The 11,890-nt window shown below is 47.0% G+C and overlaps 1 pseudogene; it reads left to right on the forward strand.

Moving 5' to 3' along the window:
- Positions 1–7,818: 7,818 nt before the first annotated feature.
- Positions 7,819–11,661, forward strand: LOC123070543 (pre-mRNA-splicing factor ATP-dependent RNA helicase DEAH7-like; annotated as a pseudogene).
- Positions 11,662–11,890: the final 229 nt, after the last annotated feature.

Here is an 11,890-nt window from a genome sequence, read left to right on the forward strand (position 1 = left end):
TTTTATTGTATGAGATGATTGTGCTTTGTAATGGAAGTTATCGGCAACTGGCAGGAGCCATATGGTTGTCGCTTTATTGTATGAAATGCAAATGCCCTGTAATTGCTTTACTTTATCACTAAGCGGTAGCGATAGTCGTAGAAGCAATAGATGACGTAACGACAATGATGCTACGATGGAGATCAAGGTGTCGCGCCGGTAACGATGGTGATCACGACGGTGCTTTGAAGATGGAGATCACAAGCACAAGATGATGATGGCCATATCATATCACTTATATTGATTGCATGTGATGTTTATCCTTTATGCATCTTATCTTGCTTTGATTGACGGTAGCATTTTAAGATGATCTCTCACTAATTATCAAGAAGTGTTCTCCCTGAGTATGCACCATTGCGAAAGTTCTTCGTGCTGAGACACCACGTGATGATCGGGTGTGATAGGCTCTACGTTCAAATACAACAGGTGCAAAACAGTTGCACACGCGGAATACTCAGGTTAAACTTGACGAGCCTAGCATATACAGATATGACCTCGGAACACGGAGACCGGAAGGTCGAATGTGAATCATATAGTAGATATGATCAACATAGTGATGTTCACCATTGAAACTACTCCATCTCACGTGATGATCGGACATGGTTTAGTTGATTTGGATCACGTAATCACTTAGATGACTAGAGAGATGTCTGTCTAAGTGGGAGTTCTTAAGTAATATGATTAATTGAACTTAAATTTATCATGAACTTAGTACCTGATAGTATTTTGCTTGTCTATGTTTGTTGTAGATAGATGGCTCGTGCTGTTGTTCCGTTGAATTTTAATGCGTTCCTTGAGAAAGCAAAGTTGAAAGATGATGGTAGCAATTACACGGATTGGGTCCGTAACCTAAGGATTATCCTCATTGCTTCACAGAAGAATTACGTCCTGGAAGCACCGCTGGGTGCCAGGCCTGCTGCTGATGCAACTAACGACGTTAAGAACGTCTGGCAGAGCAAAGCTGATGACTACTCGATAGTTCAGTGTGCCATGCTTTACGGCTTAGAACCGGGTCTTCAACGACGTTTTGAACGTCATGGAGCATATGAGATGTTCCAGGAGTTGAAGTTAATATTTCAAGCAAATGCCCGGATTGAGAGATATGAAGTCTCCAATAAGTTCTATAGCTGCAAGATGGAGGAGAATAGTTCTGTCAGTGAACACATACTCAAAATGTCTGGGTATAATAATCACTTGATTCAACTGGGAGTTAATCTTCCTGATGATAGTGTCATTGACAGAATTCTTCAATCACTGCCACCAAGCTACAAGAGCTTCGTGATGAACTATAATATGCAAGGGATGGACAAGACTATTCCTGAGCTCTTCGTAATGCTAAAAGCCGCGAAGGTAGAAATAAAGAAGGAGCATCAAGTGTTGATGGTTAACAAGACCACCAGTTTCAAGAAAAAGGGCAAAGGGAAGAAGAAGGGGAACTTCAAGAAGAACAGCAAACAAGTTGCTGCTCAAGAGAAGAAACCCAAGTCTGGACCTAAGCCTGAGACTGAGTGCTTCTACTGCAAGCAGACTGGACACTGGAAGCGGAACTGCCCCAAGTATTTGGCAGATAAGAAGGATGGCAAAGTGAACAAAGGTATATGTGATATACATGTTATTGATGTGTACCTTACTAATGCTCGCAGTAGTACCTGGGTATTTGATACTGGTTCTGTTGCTAATATTTGCAACTCGAAACAGGGACTACGGATTAAGCGAAGATTGGCTAAGGACGAGGTGACGATGCGCGTGGGAAATGGTTCCAAAGTTGATGTGATCGCGGTCGGCACGCTACCTCTACATCTACCATCGGGATTAGTTTTAGACCTAAATAATTGTTATTTGGTGCCAGCGTTGAGCATGAACTTTATATCTGGATCTTGTTTGATGCGAGACGGTTATTCATTTAAATCAGAGAATAATGGTTGTTCTATTTATATGAGTAATATCTTTTATGGTCATGCACCCTTGAAGAGTGGTCTAATTTTATTGAATCTCGATAGTAGTGATACACATATTCATAGTGTTGAAACCAAAAGATGCAGAGTTGATAATGATAGTGCAACTTATTTGTGGCACTGCCATTTAGGTCATATCGGTGTAAAGCGCATGAAGAAACTCCATACTGATGGGCTTTTGGAATCACTTGATTATGAATCACTTGGTACTTGCGAACCGTGCCTCATGGGCAAGATGACTAAAACGCCGTTCTCTGGAACTATGGAGCGAGCAACTGATTTGTTGGAAATCATACATACTGATGTTTGTGGTCCAATGAATGTTGAGGCTCGCAGCGGGTATCGTTATTTTCTCACCTTCACAGATGATTTGAGCAGATATGGGTATATCTACTTAATGAAACACAAGTCTGAAACATTTGAAAAGTTCAAAGAATTTCAGAGTGAAGTGGAAAATCATCGTAACAAGAAAATAAAGTTTCTACGATCTGATCATGGAGGAGAATATTTGAGTTACGAGTTTGGTTTACATTTGAAACAATGCGGAATAGTTTCACAACTCACGCCACCCGGAACACCACAACGAAATGGTGTGTCCGAATGCCGTAATCGTACTTTACTAGATATGGTGCGATCTATGATGTCTCTTACTGATTTACCGCTATCGTTCTGGGGTTATGCTTTAGAGACAGCCGCATTCACGTTGAATAGGGCACCATCAAAATCCGTTGAGACGACGCCTTATGAACTGTGGTTTGGCAAGAAACCAAAGTTGTCGTTTCTTAAAGTTTGGGGCTGCGATGCTTATGTGAAGAAATTTCAACCAGATAAGCTCGAACCTAAATCGGAAAATTGTGTCTTCATAGGATACCCAAAAGAGACTATTGGGTACACCTTATATCACAGATCTGAGGGCAAGATTTTCGTTGCTAAAATCGGATCCTTTCTAGAGAAGGAGTTTCTCTCGAAAGAAGTGAGTGGGAGGAAAGTAGAACTTGATGAGGTAACTGTACCTGCTCCCTTATTGGAAAGTAGTTCATCACAAGAACCGGTTCCTGTGACAACTACACCAATTAGTGAGGAAGCTAATGATATTGATCATGAAACTTCAGATCAAGTTTCTACTGAACCTCGTAGGTCTACTAGAGTAAGACCCGCACCAGAGTGGTACGGTAATCCTGTTCTGGAAGTCATGTTACTTGACCATGATGAACCTATGAACTATGAGGAAGCAATGATGGGCCCAGATTCCGCAAAATGGCTAGAGGCCATGAAATCTGAGATGGGATCCATGTATGAGAACAAAGTATGGACTTTGGTTGACTTGCCCGATGATCGACAAGCCATTGAGAATAAATGGATCTTTAAGAAGAAGACTGACGCTGATGGTAATGTAACTGTCTATAAAGCTCGACTTGTTGCGAAAGGTTTTCGACAAGTTCAAGGGGTTAACTACGATGAGACTTTCTCACCCGTAGCGATGCTTAAGTCTGTCCGAATCATGTTAGCTATTGCTGCATTTTATGATTATGAAATTTGGCAAATGGATGTCAAAACTGCATTCTTGAATGGATTTCTGGAAGAAGAGTTGTATATGATGCAGCCAGAAGGTTTTGTTGATCCAAAAGGTGCTAACAAAGTGTGCAAGCTCCAGCGATCCATTTATGGACTGGTGCAAGCATCTCGGAGTTGGAATAAACGCTTTGATAGTGTGATCAAAGCATATGGTTTTATACAGACTTTTGGAGAAGCCTGTATTTACAAGAAAGTGAGTGGGAGCTCTGTAGCATTTTTGATATTATATGTAGATGACATATTATTAATTGGAAATGATATAGAATTACTGGATAGCATAAAGGGATACTTGAATAAAAGTTTTTCAATGAAAGACCTCGGTGAAGCAGCTTACATATTAGGCATCAAGATTTATAGAGATAGATCAAGACGCTTAATAGGACTTTCACAAAGCACATACCTTGATAAAATTTTGAAAAAGTTCAAAATGGATCAGGCAAAGAAAGGGTTCTTGCCCGTGCTACAAGGTGTGAAGTTGAGTCAGACTCAATGCCCGACCACAACAGAAGATAGAGAGAAAATGAAAGATGTTCCCTATGCTTCAGCCATAGGCTCTATCATGTATGCAATGCTATGTACCAGACCTGACGTATGCTTAGCAATAAGCTTGGCAGGAAGGTACCAAAGTAATCCAGGAGAGGATCACTGGACAGCGGTCAAGAACATCCTGAAATACCTGAAAAGGACTAAGGATATGTTTCTCGTATATGGAGGTGACAAAGAGCTAGTCGTGAATGGTTACGTCGATGCAAGCTTTGACACTGATCTGAACGATTCTAAATCGCAAACCGGATACGTATTTTTATTAAACGGTGGAGCTGTAAGTTGGTGCAGTTCTAAACAAAGCGTCGTGGCGGGATCTACATGTGAAGCGGAGTACATAGCCGCTTCAGAAGCAGCAAATAAAGGAGTCTAGATGAAGGAGTTCATTTCCGATCTAGGTGTCATACCTAGTGCATCGGGACCAATGAAGATCTTCTGTGACAATACTAGTGCAATTGCCTTGGCAAAGGAATCCAGATTTCACAAGAGGACCAAGCACATTAAGAGACGCTTCAATTCCATCCGGGACCAAGTCCAAGTGGGAGACATAGAAATTTGCAAGATACATACGGATCTGAATGTTGCAGACCCGTTGACTAAGCCTCTTCCACGAGCAAAACATGATCAGCACCAAGACTCCATGGGTGTTGGAATCATTACTGTATAATCTAGATTATTGACTCTAGTGCAAGTGGGAGACTGAAGGAAATATGCCCTAGAGGCAATAATAAAGTTATTATTTATTTCCTCATATCATGATAAATGTTTATTATTCATGCTAGAATTGTATTAACCGGAAACATGATACATGTGTGAATACATAGACAAACATAACATCACTAGTATGCCTCTACTTGACTAGCTCATTGATCAAAGATGGTTATGTTTCCTAACCATAGACATGTGTTGTCATTTGATTAATGGGATCACATCATTAGGAGAATGATGTGATTGACATGACCCATTCCGTTAGCCTAGCACTTGATCGTTTAGTATATTGCTATTGCTTTCTTCATGACTTATACATGTTCCTGTAACTATGAGATTATGCAACTCCCGTTTACTGGAGGAACACTTTGGGTGCTACCAAACGTCACAACATAACTGGGTGATTATAAAGGAGTACTACAGGTGTCTCCAAAGGTACATGTTGGGTTGGCATATTTCGAGATTAGGTTTTGTCACTCCGATTGTCGGAGAGGTATCTCTGGTCCCTCTCGGTAATGCACATCACTATAAGCCTTGCAAGCAATGTAGCTAATGAGTTAGTTACGGAATGATGCATTACGTAACGAGTAAAGAGACTTACCGGTAACGAGGTTGAACTAGGTATTGGATACCGACGACCGAATCTCGGGTAAGTAACATACCGATGACAAAGGGAACAACGTATGTTGTTATGCAGTTTGACCGATAAAGATCTTCGTAGAATATGTGGGAGCCAATATGGGCATCCAGGTCCCGCTATTGGTTATTGACCGGAAACGTGTCTCGGTCATGTCTACATAGTTCTCGAACCCGTAGGGTCCGCACGCTTAATGTTTCGTTGACGATATAGTATTATATGAGTTATGCATGTTGGTAACCGAATGTTGTTCGGAGTCCCGGATGAGATCATGGACATGACGAGGAACTCCGGAATGGTCCGGAGATAAAGTTTGATATATGGGATAATAGTGTTTGATCTCCGGAAGGGTTCCGAAATTCACCGGAAGGGGTTCCGGATGTTTCCCGAAATGTTTGGGTACGAGAACACGTTATTTGGGCCAAAAGGGAAAGCCCACAAGGTTTTTGGAAAGCGCAAAAGGAAGTGTTGCGGAGTCCAGGGGCCAGACGCCAGGGTCCCTGGCGTCTGGGTCCAGACGCCGGGAACCCTGGCGTCTGGCCCTGGAGTCCGAGAAGGACTCTTGCCTTTCGGGTGAAACCGACTTTGTGGAGGCTTTTACTCCAAGTTTCGACCCCAAGGCTCAACATATAAATAGAGGGGCAGGGCTAGCACCAAAGACACATCAAGAAACACCAAGCCGTGTGCTGGCAACCCCGTACCCTCTAGTTTATCCTCCGTCATAGTTTTCGTAGTGCTTAGGCGAAGCCCTGCGGAGATTGTTCTTCACCAACACCGTCACCACGCCGTCGTGCTGCCGGAACTCATCTACTACTTCCCCCGTCTTGCTGGATCGAGAAGGCGAGGACGTCATCGAGCTGAACATGTGCAGAACTCGGAGGTGCCGTGCGTTCGGTACTTGGATCGGTCGGATCGTGAAGACGTACGACTACATCAACCGCGTTGATAAATGCTTCCGCTTAGCGATCTTCAAGGGTATGAAGATATACTCCCCTTCTCGTTGCTATACATCACCATGATCTTGCGTGTGCGTAGGAATTTTTTTGAAATTACTACGTTCCCCAACATGGACCACCTCGTTTGATCTAGGCATGGAGACCCAAAAGCTCTCAAACCTGAAAGTCCTAGGCCTCCTATCATCGACAAGCAGGAGGGGACAATGGTCAGACAGTGATGGTGAGAGAGCATGCAACATGTGGATGTTGAAAGCTGTGTCCCATTCTATATTGCAGAAGAAATAATCAAGCTTGCATAAGGTTGGATTCTCTCTTTCATTGCTCCAAGTGAACCTTTGATTTTGGCGTCGGGGTGTGCAACGCGGACCTCCTCCGTGATTTCAGAGGGGTGTCTTGATAACAACTGCTTGAACCACGAAGTTGCGGAGCCAGCCATTGCGACAACAAACAACGGCCACGAATGCAAACTGGGTAGTTGGATGGCGACTCGAAGATAGGGTTGGGAGTGGCTGACCGACTTTAAATAGCTGTGGCAGGCAGAGCGGCGAAGGCGTGGATGCGGACAACCGGAGTAAGCTTCTTAGGTAGCATGACGCGAATGCGGGTAGATGGACACCTATATATGAATGCGCGGAAGGTTCTAAAGCCGAATTATCGAAGTTTTTCTGGATGGCCCGGGGTGTCTGTCTGGACTCCTAGGGAGCTCCCCTTGATTTGGGGTCAGCTTGTAAAATTTTAGTACAATCCATTTTGATGATCCATTCGACGTGTATTCGAACGATGACATTTACAAACATTTTGATGAATCCGCGTTTGGAGGCAATCCCCTCACACCCCGGACAGGGACGGGGTGCATCCCGTCCATACCTGGCCAAACGACCCGGCCCGACCCGGCCCACTGTAATTGTGCTTGGCCGGCACGGCCCGCCAGGGCACGATTATTATACGGGCCGTGTCGTGTTGGCCCATGTGCTGCGTCTCTAGGCTCAGGCACGACCCAGTTAGTAAACGGACCGGCACGTTGGCCCGTTTAGCATGCTGGGCTGCATATTTTTAACCTGTTGGACTGATTTTTAGGCCTATTGGGCTATATTTTTTGTATACATATATATATATTTTTTTTGAAAATTATAAAAAATAATAAACAAGCCGTGCCATGCCGGCCCGCGTGCCCAGGCTCTAGGCCCAGGCACGGCCCAAGATGTGCCCCGTGCCGTGCCTGGCCCATGGCGGACTGTGCCGGCGTGCTCGCGGGCTGGCCAGTTTGGGGCCTATAATCCCGTCTCGTCCAACTCGGAGTCGGTATCATTTCTCAAAAAAAAAAAAACTCGGAGTCGGTATCGGTCTAGCCAAGCCGACCAAAAATACTTTGGACTTTTCTCAAAAAAAAAAAAGATACTTTGGACTCACCCCCAACCCCAACCAAATTCGCCCCGATCCGTCCCAGCTCCCCAAACCCGTCGCCGCCGGAGCCGTTTCGCGCGCGTCCGCCGGAGCAACTCCCCGTCGTCGTCGTCCTCCTCCTCCTCCTCCCATCAGTCGTTCCGGCCGCGATTGGCTTCCTTCGTTGTTAAGGATAAGGAAGCCCTAGCCTGCTTGAATTCATCCGATCCGTTTCTTCTTCTTTTTGCTGCCGAGAACGAACAATCTCGAATCCCTCACCTGGCCGCGATGCAGGGTGGTCTGGTCTTGCCGCGTCGGCCAGGGAGCTCCGCCCTAGGTTTGGACGTCCTCGCAAAGAGGAAACGAGAAGCACAAGCCAGCAACGCATTCAGGCCTCGTCCCCACAAGGAAGAAGTGGCGGCTGAGCATAGATCAGGAGAAATCGCGAGAGACGATTACCGCCGCCGATGGGAATGGGAAGCTACACCTCGTCGGGAGTACCGTGATGATCCACCTGCATCCCAACGGCAACATCCGGCACCATCCCTACGCCCTTCTGGCTCCTCAAAAGGGCCTTCTTCTTCGTGCAATGACACTGAAGCTCGTACACGGCCCCCAACAGCTGATGGAAAATTTAAGGTCACCGAGGAGATGATGCAGGAGATGGATTACAATGCTGACCGCACATGGTATGGCTGCGAAGAACAGAGCAGTATATTCAATGCCGGTAGTTATCTTGGAGATGATGCTTCCTTTCAGAATAATAAGAAGGCAAAATTGCTCAAGAAGTTGACTCGCCAGGATGGAAGTCTGATGACTCTTGCTCAGAGCAGAAGGTTATCTCAGGTAACCGCTGAGAATGGTCGGTGGGAGAACAGGCAGTTGTTCAGATCCGGCGCTGTTAGAAGAACAGAGGTGCAGACGGAGTTCGACGATGAGGATGAGCGTAAAGTGATACTACTTGTTCATGACACGAAACCCCCATTCCTTGATGGACGAGTAGTGTTCACAACGCAAGCAGAGCCTGTATTGCCACTCAAGGACCCGACATCTGACATGGCTATTATTGCACGCAAAGGATCTCTTTTGGTTAGGGAAATTCGTGAAAAGCAGAGTATGAACAAGTCAAGGCAACGCTTCTGGGAGCTTGCTGGATCTAAGCTAGGACATATTTTGGGTGTTAAGAAAACAGCCCAACAGGCTGATGCTGACACTGCGCTTGTTGGTGACCAAGGTGATCTTGACTTCAAAGAGAAGCTGAAATTTTCACAACACTTGAAGGAAAAGGCAGAAGCAGTCAGCGATTTTGCAAAATCAAAATCTCTTTCTCAACAGAGGCAATACCTTCCCATATACACTGTCCGGGATGACCTGCTAAGAGTTGTGCGGGAAAATCAAGTAGTTGTGGTCGTTGGTGAAACTGGTTCCGGGAAGAACTACCCAGCTGACTCAATATCTGCATGAGGATGGATATACCAGAACTGGCCTTGTTGGCTGCACTCAACCAAGACGTGTGGCTGCCATGAGTGTTGCTCGGCGTGTCAATGATGAAATGGAAACCGTGCTTGGAGAAGAAGTTGGATATGCTATTCGGTTCGAGGATGTCACGTGTCGTAAGACAAAAATAAAGTACATGACAGATGGAGTGCTTCTCCGTGAAACCTTGAAGGATGCTGACCTGGACAAATATCGGGTTATCATAATGGATGAAGCACATGAGAGATCAGTGGACACTGATGTTTTGTTTGGTATATTGAAGAAGGTTGTTGCACGCCGACGGGATTTTAAGCTAATTGTCACATCTGCAACACTAAATGCAGACAAATTCTCAAAATTCTTTGGTGGTGCGCCTGTATTTCACATACCTGGGAGGACATTTCCAGTAAATATCTTGTACAGCAAGACACCATGTGAAGATTATGTGGAAGCAGCAGTGAAGCAGGCTATCGCAATCCACATAACGAGTGCCCTGGCGACATTCTCATATTCATGACTGGGCAGGAAGAAATCGAGACTGCTTGCTATGCGCTCGCTGAGCGCATGGAGCAGCTAATATCATCATCCACCAAGGTTGTAGGCAAGCTCTCAATCTTGCCCGTCTATTCGCAGTTGCCTGCTGACTTGCAGGCCAAGATCTTTCAGAAGGCAGGAGAGGCCACTCGCAAATGCATTGTTGCTACCAACATCGCAGAGACATCCCTGACAGTAGATGGTATCTTGTATGTCATCGATACTGGGTATGGAAAGATGAAGGTATACAATCCACGGATGGGCATGGACGCTCTTCAGGTTTTTCCATGTAGTCGAGCAGCCGCAGACCAGCGCGCAGGGCGTGCAGGAAGAACTGGCCCCGGCACATGCTACAGGCTGTTCACAGAATCAGCTTACCAGGATGAGATGCTCCCTAACCCCGTGCCAGAGATCCAAAGGACCAACCTTGCGAACGTGGTTCTCTTACTGAAATCCCTCAAAGTCGAAAATTTGCTTCATTTTGACTTCATGGACCCACCTCCCCAGGAGAATATCCTCAACTCCATGTACCAGCTATGGCTGTTGGGTGCCTTGAACAATGCTGGCGGCCTTACAAATCTAGGCTGGAAGATGGTGGAGTTCCCACTGGACCCAACACTGGCAAAGATGCTTCTCATGGGTAAGGAGCTGGGGTGCGTTGATGAAGTACTGACAATTGTATCCATGCTCTCAGTGCCATCAGTATTCTTCCGCCCAAAAGATCGAGAAGAGGAGAGTGACACTGCAAGGGAGAAGTTTTTTGTACCGGAGTCTGACCATCTAACACTCCTCAATGTATACCTGCTCTGGAAGTCGAACGAATATAGCGTAGACTGGTGCAATGCTCACTTCCTCCATGTCAAGGGTCTACAGAAGGCTCGGGAAGTGAGATCTCAATTGGAGGACATACTGAACACCCTGAAGATCCCACAAACATCATGCCATAGGGAATGGGACGTGGTGAGGAAGGCCATTTGCTCAGCATACTTCCAGAACTCTGCAAGGTTGAAGGGTGTTGGAGAGTACGTCAACTGCCGTAATGGGGTACCCTGCCACCTGCATCCCAGCAGCGCCCTCTACGGTCTCGGTTACACCCCTGACTACATCGTCTACCACGAGCTTGTCCTGACAACCAAGGACTATATGCAGTGTGTCAGTGCAGTTGACCCGCAGTGGCTGGTAGAGCTGGGGCCCATGTTCTTCTCTGTGAAGGAGGGTGACACCTCCTTCCTTGACCGCAGGAGGTGGCATAATGAGGAGAAGACGGCCATGGAAGAGAAGATGGAGAAGCTGAGGCAGGAGCAAGCTGAGACGGCATGCAGAGAGAAGGGGGACTTTTTTACCGTTTTGACCCATTAACGAAAGTTTAGCACGATTTAGCCCTGTTTCCAAACTTTTTTCGGATCTGACCCATTTCAAAACGCCAGCAACTGTGGCGTTTTGATTACACTGAAGACGCCGCGGGCTCCGGCGTCTGGCCCTGGCCCACCTTGCAACAAAGCAATAGGTAGACGCCACAGACCTTGGCGTTTTGCTCCGAAAGTTTAAATAGCATGCATGCTTAGGGCATCTCCAGCCGCGCCCCCAACAGGCCCTCCCCAGGCGATTTCGCCGCGCCGGTGCCGAAAAAAGGCCCCAGTCGCGCCCCCAGAAGCCCGTTTTTCGCCGGCTCGGGCCAAAACTGGTGCCGACGGACCCAGGCCGAACCCGGCGCCCTGGGGGGCGCTTGGGGAGCCGGCGCAAGCGAAAAAGGCGCGTGGGCCCGCACTGGAGGCGACCCGAGGGCCTTTTCCCGCCGTTTTGCTGCCGCTTTTCTCACTTCTCTCCCGCTCGCTCGCCTTGCTCCCGCCATTCTCCCCCCCTTTCTCCCGCCAACCCCGGTCGCATCCCGCCGCCATGCCGCCGAAGAAGTACTCCATGCCGCGCGCGGCGGCGACCGTGACGGGCGCCGTGACCCAACCGAAACAGAGGAAGCCGAGGACGCCTCCAACGAAGCCGCCGGGCCTGTCGAACGCCGAGTGGAGGGTGGAAGTACAGCGGCGAGAAGCAGTCACCGCCGACAGGCGGAACCGGGGGATAGCCAA

This window comes from Triticum aestivum, chromosome 3B (assembly GCF_018294505.1).
Source record: "Triticum aestivum cultivar Chinese Spring chromosome 3B, IWGSC CS RefSeq v2.1, whole genome shotgun sequence".
Taxonomy (NCBI): domain Eukaryota; kingdom Viridiplantae; phylum Streptophyta; class Magnoliopsida; order Poales; family Poaceae; genus Triticum; species Triticum aestivum.